We start from the raw sequence: 12,475 nt of genomic DNA, 5'->3' as shown, positions 1-12,475 counted from the left end.
GCATCGAGCTCCCCACTTAGTGGGGAGCCTGCTTCTCCCTCTGCCCTTCACCCCACTCTTGTGTTCTCTCTCACTCTCTCTCCCAAACAAATAAATAAAATCTTAAAAGAAAAACAAAACCCTGCCTACAGTAACTGTACAGGAACTGCATTTGTAAGGAGTAAACAAACGATCTCACCTATCATACTACAGAGCTGGATCCCAATGCTTATTATGCTAGTAGATGGAGTCTATCATGCTAACAGGACCAACAGTCCTTAAAGAAGTTACTCACCTACAATGTTTATTCACCCGGTCCTTTTGTTTTTGATTTTTTTAAAAATTAAAGTTCTTCAACCATGAGATTACTGAAGTTCTCTCTGGCGTCTTTCACTGTGCAATGTAATATAAAACCCTTGTGGGACTTTGCTGGTGCTTGTGGTGGAGATCTTCCAAGATTACTCTAGGTTTAAATTGCTGGTCTTGGTCCAGGAGAACGCTGACAGTCAAAGCTGTTAATCCTGTGCACTGTAGGGTTAGGAAGACATTTACTGTTCCCCCCCCATGGGATGTTAGCTGTCATGTTAGCACAAACTGATCATTACTTGGAGTTTACGTTTTAATTCTCTTCTCTCCCCACGAATGCACAACTCCTTCCAGGATTGTAACACAACCTCTGCATGTCTTGCTTGCATTTCTGAGGGATATTACTGCATAGTGGAAATACTGAATTTCCATCGTGGCTTCATTCCAGTGGGTTTCAGACTCACTTGCGTCACCTGATTGAATGAGTCATGAGTGGATGGGCACATACTGAAAGGGCCATGAATGGATGCTGCAAGCTATTAAGACTAAGTATTGATCAGCAATGACTGTGCCATGACAAGAAGCTTCCTGATTTGGGGATCCTGAATATTTCTAAGTTATGAGAAAATAAGGAATATTATGAAAGAGAAAGAAAATCAAAACAGTTTTCTTAAGCTCCATCCTGTATTTTGGATCCCTTTCATCAGTTCTTATGGTTGCTTGTCAGACCGCCAGCTGCCAAGATGATGAGGCAGATTGAGAGCAAGTCTGCTTTTCAGGAAGCCTTGGATGGTGCAGGGGATAAACCTGTTAGTAGTTGACTTCTCAGCCACATGGTTTGGGCCTTGCAATGATCAAGCCTTTTTTTCATTCCCTCTCTGAGAAGTATTCCAATGTGGTGTTCCTTGAAGTAGACATGGATGACTGTCAGGATGTCCCTTTGGTGTGAGGTCAAACGCATGCTGACCTTCCAGTTTTTTTAAAAAGGGACAGAAGGTGGGTGAATTTTCTGGAGCTAATAAGGAAAAACTTGAAGCCACCATAAATGAATTAATCTAATTATGTTTTCTGAAAACATAAGCAGCCCTTGGCTGTTGAAAACTTCTGATTTTTTAAAATTTATTTACAAAAGTCTTTTATGAAGACTCTATACCCAAATGCCATCTGATTATTAATGACAATAAAATAATAATTCTACCCTTAAAAAAACACCTTTCTTAAATATTATATTAACAAAGCCAGTTTTACAATAGAAAATTTTTAAATGAACACTTTCCTAAGTGTAGACTTTTCTGTGATTAGTCTCTGTGCCAGTACTACTTCGTTGACTTCATAGTTATGTCACCTAATTTCTTATTCTCTTTTGAGTAATCAGACCTCAAACAAAGTGAGCTAAGGCTTGCAGAACACTTTTCTCTTTTTAAGTCTAGAGGTAAGGAATGAACAATTTAGCACAAGGCAAGATGGAAAATAAAATGTGTCCCTTTTCCTTACCAAGTCCTCTTGACCATTTATCAAATACCAAGTCCTTTCTTTTTATGTACATTGGAGTCCTGCCCTGTTCTCATTTCTATGAAAAATGACAGTCTCCTCATTAAAACTTCCATGATTTGTTTTTCTTCTCCCTCTCCCTGCAGATTCTATTTCCCAAATGTGTCTGAAAATTTAAATCATGACGTACTGATGAATAGCAGTGTCTTTTGTTATTCTTTCTATACATAAATTTTGCTAGGAAGATTTGGAATTGTAGTCTCACTATGACAGGGTAAAAAGATACTCAATTGTGAATGGCTGTAATTCTGTAATTTCTAAGGAGGTGGCTTCTTGCTTGCAGGTAAGGCCCCAAGTTTCTGTGATTCTGAGATATGTGGGAACAGGGAGAAAGGAGCACTGAAGCAGGGAGCAGCTACCTGGATCTGTATAATCAAGAGCTAACCCAGGGAGCACAGAGAGCAGACAGGGGGCTCTGTACAGGCTTAGAGTGCAGCAGTTGTTAAAAAATACTGGAGGGGAGAGACAGAAAGAGAGGAAGGAAGTAAGAGGAGGACGGGGAGAAGGGGAGGGAGAGAGGAGAAGAAAAAGAAGAAGGGGGGAAGGAGGAGGAGGAGAGGGAAGAGAGGAGGAGGAGAAGAGGAGGAGGGGTGGACAAGGTAAGAAGGAGGAGGGGGAGGAGGAGAGGAAGAAAGGAAAGGAGAAAGGGAGGAGGAGGAACAGGAAAGGGGAAGAGGAGCAAGAGGAGGGGAGGAGAAGGAGGGAGGGAAGAGAAACAGCAGGAAGAGAGGAAGGAACAGCAGAAGGAAAAGAAGCAGGAAAACGGGGAGGAGGGGGAGGGAGAAGAAAGGGAAAACCATTACAAATCAAAGAGGGACATCACAGCAGATCCTCAAGACATTACAAGATAATGATGAAAAACTGAACAACTTCACGGCGATAACTGTGGCATCTGTGTATCTGTGGAATATTACACAGTGGTATAAAGAGGAGCTGTGTTTTTAGCTTCATTAAGGAGCCATAAATAATTTTGCTAAATCTACACACTAAGAAGTGCCCCTGCCCCAGCTGCATGCGAAAGTTCCCTTTGCTACACAGCCTTGCCCAAATTGAGTGTCCTCCGTGCTAGAGTTCACCCACTCTGACGGCTGTTTGCAGATGTGGGACTGAGACTTCTCTCTGTGCCTCCTGGTTTTAATGAGGTTGAGCTGCTGTGCCTGCATTTACTGCTGACTTAGATCACCTTTTCTATGAGGGGTTCATCCTCAGCTCTTGTCCATCATCTATCAGGTTGTCTGTCTTCTCCTGATTGCCTTGTAGAAGCCTTTTTCATAGAATTGATACAAGTCCTTTGTGAATTATACTCAGTATTATAAGGATCTTTTCAAGCTCTGTAGACTGTTTCTTTCAGATCCTAAATTGTGTCTTTTGATGAATGACTATTCTAATTTTAATGCAGTTTAACAGTGATTTTATTTACAGTTATTGACCTTTTGTATCTTGTTTGGGAAATCTTGCCCATCTCAAGGTCATGAAACGATTTTTTAAAAAGTTTAAATCTAGGGGCGCCTGGGTGGCTCAGTGGATTGGGCCTCTGCCTCCCGCCCAGGTCATGGTCTCAGGGTCCTGGGATTGGGCCCCGCATCGGGCTCTCTGCTCGGCGGGGAGCCTGCTTCCCCCTCTCTCTCTGCCTGCCTCTCTGCCTACTTGTGATCTCTGTCTGTCAAATAAATAAATAAAATATTAAAAAAAATTTTAAATCTAAAAACCACATAGAATTGGCTTTTTTTTAGAGAGAGGAGGAAGCAGGCTCCCTGCTAAGCAGAGATCCCAATGCGGGGCTCGATCCCAGGACCCTGAGATCATGACCTGAGCCGAACGCAGAGGCTTTAACCCACTGAGCCACCCAGGCGCCCCTAGAATTGGCTTTTGCTGATGATATGAAGAAGGGGCGAATGTTAATATTTTATGCAGGACATTGCTCAGAATGTCCTTTTCTGACTGTGCTCTTCAGGAAGACCATTGTAACAAACTACAAGCCCACATACATACAACATCATTTCTCAACTTCATTCTGTCCCATTTGTCTGTTTCCATCAGAGAGCAATTACCATAGCACTTTTATTACCACAGGTTTATCATAAAACTTTATATTGGGTATTTTAAGTGCTACAATTTCTTTTTCTTCTTCAAAATTACCTTAACTATTATTTCTATATTTTTATATAAATTTAAGAATTAGCCTTTCAGGGATGCCTGAGCGGCTCAGTCGACTGAGCATCTGCCTTCAGCTCAGGTCATGGTCCCAGGGTCCTCAGATGGAGTCCCACATCAGGTTCCCTGCTCTGCAGGAAGCCTGCTTCTCCCTCTTCCTGCTACTCCCCTGTTTGTGCTCTCTCTCTCTCTGTGAAATAAATAAATAAATTAATTAAATTAAATAAAAAAATAATTAGCCTTTCAATTTTTCTGGGGAAAAAAAAACCCACAAGATTTTGCTTGGAATTCCATCTAGTTAACAGATCAAATTTGGGCAAAGCAAAATTTTTTGGGTGATACTAATAGAATATATTAATTTACATTTTTTGCATATAGTTATTCAAATTTTCATGATTACTTAACATGAAACTATTTTAAAAGGCAGCATAATAATAATCTATATTTTACTCAATGTCCAAGTTATTCCGTATAAAGATATTTTTTACTAGGAATATATTTAGGCACATTCTGGTTTTATAAAAAAAGGAAAGGAAATATTGCCATTCTGCTGAGTTAAATAGAAACTTTGCCATTCTGCTGAGTTAAATAGAAACTTTGAGTTAAATAGAGAGATTTTGGGCCTTGTGATAACATATAATTTGTAGATACATAACACTTGCAGAAGTAAAAAATAGAAAGATAAGCTGCATTAATTAAAACAGAATTTTGTCTTTAAAGCCATAGATCATAAAATATCCTTGAGAATATATTTAAAAACACACAGAACACACTAAGAAGTTTGAACCAGGTTGAGAAATTGGATTAAGTGTCATAATGAGAACATGCTAACTTTTGCTCTGGGTTTAATCTCTAAATTTCTGTCCATAATTTCTCACTTCTTCATTACTCTGAAAGAAAAGAAACAATGGTTTTCTGCAAAACAAGAACAGTTGATAACAAAAGCAGATGTGGAGGCGCCTGGGTGGCTCAGTGGGTTAAGCCTCTGCCTTCAGCTCAGGTCATGATCTCAGAGTCCTGGGATTAAGCCCCACATCGGGCTCTCTGCTCAGTGGGGCTCTCTGCTTCCCCCCTCTCTCTGTCTACTTGTGATCTCTTTCTGTGTGTAAAATAAAATAAAAATAATTAAAAAAAAAAAAAAGCAGATGTGGGTCCAGGAGGCTCTGAAGGATCTGACAGCCCAGCAGACTGAAACCCAACTATCCAGGCCTGTCTCTGTCCACGGTGTGAGCAGAGACTGCTGCAGGCACCAAAATCACAGTGAGGACATGGGCCCCACATTAGCTATCTGGGTTTCGACAGGAAGTATGGACTTCTCTTAAGTCCATACTTAAGACTTCTCTTAAGTGTGACACGAAGAAATTTCTCATGAATTTTTAAGTGCATAATTAAAATACTGGAAATTGTTATTTATTTGTCTAGGAACTGCACGTACAATTAGCAGAGCCCAGGTGCTGGTGAGGATCTGGGGCTGCTCTCCTTACAATGCACATTGAGGCCCTTTCCCTACCAAGGGGACTGCAGGGGTGGGGGGGGGTTGACAATGACAAAACCATACATGTAGGAGCAACAAGCTGCCTTGCTGAGAATAATCTGCCTCCTGTTACCCAGCAAGTCTTAGTGGAAGACTGTTGCCCATCGGGCTTGCAAATCCTGTCTTGTCATTAGAAAGCTGGTGTTTTCAGCATGCTGTTATGGAGCTCAGCTGGAGCTCAGCTCAGACTGGTATTTTCAAAAGGTCGCAAAGGGACGGTCCATCCAGGACCCCCTTCTCTGCATATAGCAGCCACACACACAGGTATAGACAAGGCTCAAGCCAGCTAGTGCCTGAAGCCCTTCCAAGGAGATGAAGGGAGACAGTGTTCAGTCTAGCCTATCTTGTACAAGAGATATGTGCCGATTTAACATTTATCCCCATTTTACTTTTAATCATTTCTCACTCTGATGGTTGTATCTGCCAGTTAAACCAACTTCACTGCCTAGAAATTGTCATTAAGAACCAACCACTAAAATGAATTCTTCCAGAGTGACTTTTAGTCTAGTCCTAGGTAGGCTGGGCAACCTTCCCTCACTGCAGAACCAAAGGTTCACCAGGGAATCCCTTGTCAGAGAAGCACCGAAACAGCTTGAAAGGTCTCCAGAAACCAAACCACTGACAAAATAAAATAAATAACAACAGTATTTACAAAAATTAATAAAGAGAGCCAGTCTCAAGTTTATGTCAGAAGTCCTAACTCAAGGTTGTCTGTTCGATATTCAGAAATGGTTTCCCTTTCTGTTTAAAAGATATAGGTCAATTATTTCCAATTATGTACCTGGATTTAGCAAATATACTGCTGAATTACTGAAATAACCTGTCTCAGAAAAACATAATCAAAAACACTTCAAACTAGCGTTCACCAAATATTAACCTCTCTTAACCAAGCGTTCAACAAATTTCTGAGAATGCCCACAGGTGTGCCAAGAGCCCGTGAGGGGGAGGGAGCAGGGAAGATAACTTACATGGCATAAATGCTGCAACCTTTTTACCCATGGAGTACAGCCTTGCTGAGGACTCACACCCTCTCGTCGTGTTCTGTGTAAAGGAGAATCTAGGATGCTATTAGGGGTGCTCACATACCTTGTCCTGTCCCTCTGACCTTCCAGACCCTTTGGGCAGGGTCAGACTTGGGGCAGATGCTGGCTGGTTCCACACGGTTCTCCACTGCAGTGTGAGTCTTCAACCTCCTGCTCCAGGAGGTGAGGAAAATGTGGACCAACCTTAATGGACGGAAGAATTTGTCAGAGTCCTTTACATAAATACAAAAATCTAAAACGAGATGACAAACTGTACTTACCACATAAATCCTGTATTATGAAAAACTGTCACCATTGCAAGATATTTTTAAAAAATTTTTAATGGCATGAGAAAATGCTACCATATTTTTATGATATGCATATAGTACATTTTTCATGTAATAGGGCATTTTTAGAAATAAAACAATAAAAACATTAATAGTTATATTTTGCTTTGATGTTATAAATGATTTGGGATTTTTTTTCTTATTATATTTTGCAACTGTTCTTTGTTTCTATAACTTCATATATCCATTTTAGAATTAAATTTTTTTAAAAGACATCTCTGAGGTATAGGACAGACTACTATTTCAGGCCTCTGCCAAGTTAAGTTTCTTTTCTTTTTTTTAAAATCTATGTTGGCTTTTGGAAAGTTGTTTTTGAAAAGCTCAGATCCAAGGCCCCACTACAGACCCATTTTAGTAATGGGTCCTGGCAACTAATAATGTAGCAAAAGCATCGTGGAGATTCTGGGGATCAGCCAGAGGAAGGGAGCTGTGTCTAGGGAGGAAACGCAGATGCTCAGTACTTGGGTCACCAAGCAGTGCTGCTGACGTGGGCTTCAGATGTTATTGATCAGAAATGCCTTACTCTGTACCAGCCCCAAAGATGCCGACCAACAGCAGCCCTGGCACCTGATGTGGGGTACAGTCTGTCCCCCCACAACTTTGTTTTCAAATCCCAAGACCTCAGTGCTCAGGACCTCTTACAGATCCTGTAAATTTTTTTTTTTTTTTCCTTGCTAAAGTCATCATCCACTCCGCAGCGGGGATGGATAAAGTCATCAACTCCAGGCATTTTAAGCAACCAGCAGCCATCAGACAATGACAGTTCTTAAAACTGCTGTGTGTTTGAGTCAAATCCATTCACCCAGGATTGCCAAGACTCCGGAATCTTTTTCTTGCATTAAAGAGTATTCACAGACTTCAAGACCCTGTTCAAAGTAGAATGTAAAATGGTTGAAAATTCACTTGTTTTTAATGCGTCATTTTTGCATGAGAATACATACTTTGAGAGGTGAAAAGTAAATTGAAAGCCTGAGTAATTATATAGGCAAGTCTTTGTTGAATTTTTAAAACAATAGTTTCCATTTTTAATCACTATTAAGCAACATGGACACAATGAACTGACAAGCTGAAGGAAAGACCAAAATTTTAAAAGAGGAGACATCTACAGTGAATTTTAAAATAAAATTCTTTTAACAAACAGAGTTTGTCGTGTTGTTTTATTTTGTTTTTTGTCGTTTCAATTTGAGATTTTCCTGGTGTGAAAAGTGAAGCATGCCCTGTGTTCCCTGCTGTAAGCAGGGGCCGGTCCTGTGACAGAGGGCCTTCTCTATTCTCTGGCTTTAGGCAAACTTATTTTACTAATTTTGCAGATGAGAACAGTGGAATTTAGAAAAAGAGAGGGAATATCTTAACTAAATTAATGAGTCCGTCAGAGTGACCTCGAACTCATCCTTTCTGGCTTCTCCCACATGATGCTGGTAGATAAAGCTTTAAAGAACAAGAACAAACATAGAAATGTAGAGGTTGATACTGTTGGGTATCTTTTGTCAGGAAACAGGGTATATAGATGAAATCTTAAATGATTCAAATTCCCCTTTCTCCCAACAGCGCACCTTTGCATAGGCAGTGTATCAAGTGGTACAGTCAGTGTTCTGCTCTGGAATCTGGATCGCTGGAGGTTTTGTAGGGGCTCTTTGTGGCAGGAAGGTGACAGATAAGGACTTCTGGAAACACATGAGCAGCAGTGAACGAATGTGCTCTCTAGGCTCCCAATTATGGCCAGGCTGATGGAGGAGAGAATCTAACTGAGACAGGATGTGAAGGCTGAGTGAGAATCATCCTCACATAAACAGTAGAATATAAAAGAGAATCTCTGCATCAGAGTTTTAATCAAAATTATTTTACTGGTTCTAACATCATGCAAGACTTGCTGCTTCCTAGTTTCAGGATCTCCAGTATTGCCCCTCTGACAAGGATGTTCCCATTAGAAGCGGAGCGCATGAGGGAAAGGGGACATGTCTAACTGGGAATTGGCAAAGTATAACCAAGTAAGCAAAAGTTTAAAATTTCTAATACATTCAAAAGATATCAGGTCCCTAAGGAAAAAAGGAGAGGAAGAGTGCTAATGCAGATATTATATTAAATATGAATATATATGCATACATGTATTTATATAAAATATCTTTTAATAATTCATTTCTAATTTATGTTCAAATACTGATTGTATATTTTAGATATTCCATGTACAATACCCTACACATATGAACCATGGAAAGGAAAGCAAAGCCTTTGTTCATGGAAATTACAGCCTAAAAGGAATGACATATAGAACAATAGAACTCATAATGATAGTGAAATCCAGTTAGTGCAATGACGGAAAAGAAATGCTATGAGGGAGACCAAATGTAGGTGGGGTTGCAGAAGCTGCTGAATGCTGAGCAGGAATTGCTTTGTAAGGAGATCTCGTGAGAGAGAGAGAGAGTGTGTGTAAGGAGGGAGCATAAATCAGAGGATTGCAGCCAGAGAAAACTGCATTTTCTGAAAATCCTGATGTGACCATTCCACCACATAGAGGATCCAAGTGAAGAAACAGACACAAAACAAAACAAAATAACAAAGTCATAACCTAGTCAGGAGTCATAAGAGAAAAAGGGTAACCATATAGGCAGGGAGTATATTGTGTAAAATCTTACTGGTTTTTAAATGTTATCCTGAGTATGATCAGAAGTCACTTACAGTTTTTATATAAGGATAATTTAATTTACATTTTACTCAACTATACTAGCACGTAGACAGGATTTATTAAATCATATGTTATTTAATGACTCATGCAGACCAATGACAATTTAATAAACTGTGCAACTACCTCTGAAACACTGGTCTTTATGATGATGGGCGCTGAACCTAATTCAGGGGCCAAGGTTTCGGTGGTAGCTCAGGTCCTTGGTGCCATCTTGGCCAGGAAGCTTCTGGCTTTGACTTAACCAACCACCTCTGTAAATTACATTCTTGTGCTATTACTGATCTCTTGCCCTGGGGAGCTTTCTGCAGAAAAACATACTGTTAGTAAACATTCTATAGAACCACCCTTTTCAAAATACCTTTTTATAATTAAACTATGCATCAGGAAGCCCCACTTGGTTATCATTTCCCCCACCTGCCATGGAAGGGGGGGCCTGTGCAGTTTGAGAAAAATCCTGATCATATCACAAAGATCTTGAAAATCTTTGCAAAGAGGACGGTAGAAGACACAGTCCCCCACCCCACCCATTCTTCCAGTGAATTTTCTCAGTGGAAAACACTTATACCACCTTGGCAAACTGAACATTCCAAATAGCTGTCCCCATCTCACACAAGGTCCATGGTAGAGCTGTTTGCTGTATGACATGGTTTGGATCTGTTTGCAGCTGAGTAGTTTTATCAAAGTGCTTTGCACCAATGGCAACTGGAGGGTCCAATAGTTCCCGCCATTTTGTGTTCCTTATATTTTCAGGTTAATAGGGCAGGTGTTCTGCTGACATAGTTTTCTCAAGAACTTTGGGGGTCTGCAATGGATTTGTTTTCCAGTTCTTGATAATATCACTTTATGAAAACCCCTTCCCTATCTTTGGCACTTATGATGACCGAGGGGCAGTGCCTGTAAGATTCCCAGAGACTCTGTGGTCTGACCCTGTGGTCTGACCATGTGGTTTGACCATGTAGGCCCTCTGAAGGCCTGTGTGTGCGTGAACGCTGTGACTGTTTGACCTTCCTATGGTTTTAGAGAGATGTTACAGGCACATCCTCTTTCTCTAGGACATACTTTCAGAAGCAATTTCTTAATTTTAACAGCTTTTGCCATGTGAAAAAACAGAATTTTCTAAACCATCAAGCCCCCGTTTTGTTTGGTTTCATTGTTTGTCTACTAGTTTTTTTCCTCAATCAATCTCTTTCCTTTCCTGTTTTATTATAAACAGCAAGAAGCAATTGGGTGGCATTCTCAACACTGCCTAGAAATGCCCTTCGCTACCTAAGACGCTCGATACTGTTAAATTATGCTTCCCGAGTGCCTGGAGGAGACCTTTGTCTGCCCTGCTTTCCTGTCACTGGCGTCACCAGCCAACAAGGACCGCCCTACCTCCAGGGTCCAACACAGTGATCCCCCTCCTCCCGGCCCTCACGGGCAATACCTTCCACGTCCGTATTTGCACTAACAGCTGTTCAAGGTAATTTAGACTTTCTCTCTCATGTTTCTCAAACCTACCTCAGCGTCTGCCTACTGCCTGTTCCACAGCTGCCCTCAGACGCCCCGGTGTTTCCAGGCATCAAACTCTGTATCAGGTTTGTGGTTTTGCGAAAAAAATTACCTCACAGCTCACAGCTTACAGCAAAAATACCTTTTTATCTTAGTGCCCATGGGTTTCGAGTCTGAGCCCCGCCGGACTGGGTCTTTTGCTGCGGAAAGTCGCGAGTCTGCAGTCAAGGTGTCAGGGGACGACCGTCTCCTCGGAGACTCCAGGCTCCCCTCCAAGCGTGTGTGGTTGTCCGCTGAACCGTGGTCCTTGTAGTTGTAAGGCAAGGTGCTCGGCTTCCGGAGTCAGCCCGCGGTTCCTTGTGAGGTGGTCTTCCCTTAAAATGGCTGCTTTCTTCGTCGGGCCAGGGAGGAAACAAGCCTCGAATTCAGGTGAGGACGTGAGGTCTGCCCGCAGCCGTGGGAGACGGGCTTGTGCGCCTCCAGCCTCGGACGCCATCTTGCTTGCAGTGGTGGGAGACCCCGTGGCAGAGACACCACTCGGTCTGGATTCCTGATCCCATGAAGACAGAAAATATGTTTGTGCTTTTAATCCACTAAGTTTTGAGGTGTTATCTTTGATTTTTTTTTTTTTTGGTGGGTTGTTTGTTTGTTTTGTTTTGTTTTACAAAACAATAGAAAACTCCTGCAGCTCTCACGACGTGCACTGTTTCTGCAGATGGATTTGCCACCGGCTCTTACCCGGTGCTGATACCGGGGAATGATATCCGCTCTATCTGTGGATAACCCTGAGCAAGTGCACAGGCTTAAGTCGCATCAAGTTTAATGCAGACCCAGAATGATGGGGACGGCAATGAGAACAACCAAATAGGTTTCGTACCCTTGAGAGCAGAATGACATTTATTATGAGAAGGCTAAAACCTCAGAGGCCTTGCGCAGGTAAAAAGGGTGATTTACCAATAAGTTATGTGGATAAAAGACAGTACGAAATGGTGAAATGCACGTCTCAAAGGACTCAGCGTGTCCAGGTAACAAAGAACAGCCGGAACTCCTCCCTACAGACACTGTGACACGACGGTCCTCAAACACCTCACCCCCATGAAATTGAAGTGACTTAGATTAAATCCCCATGGGCAGGTGGAATGTAGACATAATGTATAATTCAAGCTGATTTCACACAGAGGCAGGAGTTAACCTATGCTGGTAGTCAGGTTATACTTCACAGCCATACTGGAATTTGTTAGATGAGGTCCACCTACAGTAGTAAAAGAATGCCCTTTTCCTCCTATAATTGAAAAGAGAATAAACTATATTGGTAGTTCAATGATGTTGAATTATCTTTACTTTCCTCAGATAAAGACTATTTTGGCTTTGTCTACCTTTGAATAATCTGTCCAAATTAATTGGTTAA

General features: G+C 41.4%; 1 pseudogene; it reads left to right on the top strand.

Annotated features, from left to right (window-relative positions):
* The first annotated feature begins 1,028 nt into the window (after window positions 1-1,028).
* LOC116862999 lies at window positions 1,029-1,393 on the top strand (annotated as a pseudogene).
* The last annotated feature ends 11,082 nt before the right edge of the window (window positions 1,394-12,475 follow it).

This window comes from Lontra canadensis, unplaced genomic scaffold, assembly GCF_010015895.1.
Source record: "Lontra canadensis isolate GAN:19392208 unplaced genomic scaffold, GSC_riverotter_1.0 scaffold439, whole genome shotgun sequence".
NCBI lineage: Eukaryota > Metazoa > Chordata > Mammalia > Carnivora > Mustelidae > Lontra > Lontra canadensis.
Note: the sequence above shows the minus strand (reverse complement) of the source record. Positions and strands in the feature narration are given on the sequence as shown.